Source organism: Penaeus monodon, chromosome 28, assembly GCF_015228065.2.
Source record: "Penaeus monodon isolate SGIC_2016 chromosome 28, NSTDA_Pmon_1, whole genome shotgun sequence".
NCBI classification, from domain to species: domain Eukaryota; kingdom Metazoa; phylum Arthropoda; class Malacostraca; order Decapoda; family Penaeidae; genus Penaeus; species Penaeus monodon.
In genome coordinates, this window is record NC_051413.1 from 12,653,196 (window position 1) to 12,653,749 (window position 554).

General features: G+C 38.4%; 1 protein-coding gene across 1 annotated transcript in view; it reads right to left on the reverse strand.

Moving 5' to 3' along the window:
- Positions 1 to 554, reverse strand: part of LOC119591040 (kiSS-1 receptor-like) — a gene marked incomplete at its 5' end in the record, with an annotated part of 60,331 nt that overhangs the window by 49,175 nt on the left and 10,602 nt on the right. The window lies entirely within an intron of this gene.

The window sequence follows — 554 nt, forward strand, 5'->3', positions numbered from 1 at the left end:
TCGTTATCACAAGTTACAAAACGTACAGCCCTATTGTGACCGCATCGCACAACCGCAACAAAAGGAATCTTTATCAAATGGACGGGTTGTTTACGTTAGGCCGGATGTCTGCAAGCAAAAGCATGCACTCGCTAACACACGGCCTTGTGAACCGAATAGTGTGTTTTTAATATATCAGTGAATAACAAGAATAAGGGTGCATGACAAAAGAGCCCGTGTTTATACATGTTCTCTCTCTCTCAGCGAATTTATGAAGAGAAATCATTCATTGCAAAATCGTGCTGAAAGTATATCTAAAGACTATTCTCATAAGGAATTCTGCGTGTCTTTAGTTTAGTTTAGTTTGTATTGGTAGTCACGTAGTATAGATATTTATGAGGTAAATCACAAGAGCAAATGTGGTTTCATGGATGTGTCACCTTTGTCTGTGTGAGCTTCGATTGAAGCTTCGATTGGGCTTGGTAGATGCAAAGACAAATAAAGAAGGGGAAGTAAAACAGAATAAGAAATTAAAACAATGAGTCTTTAGATCAGAAAAGAGGTGCCATACCTCA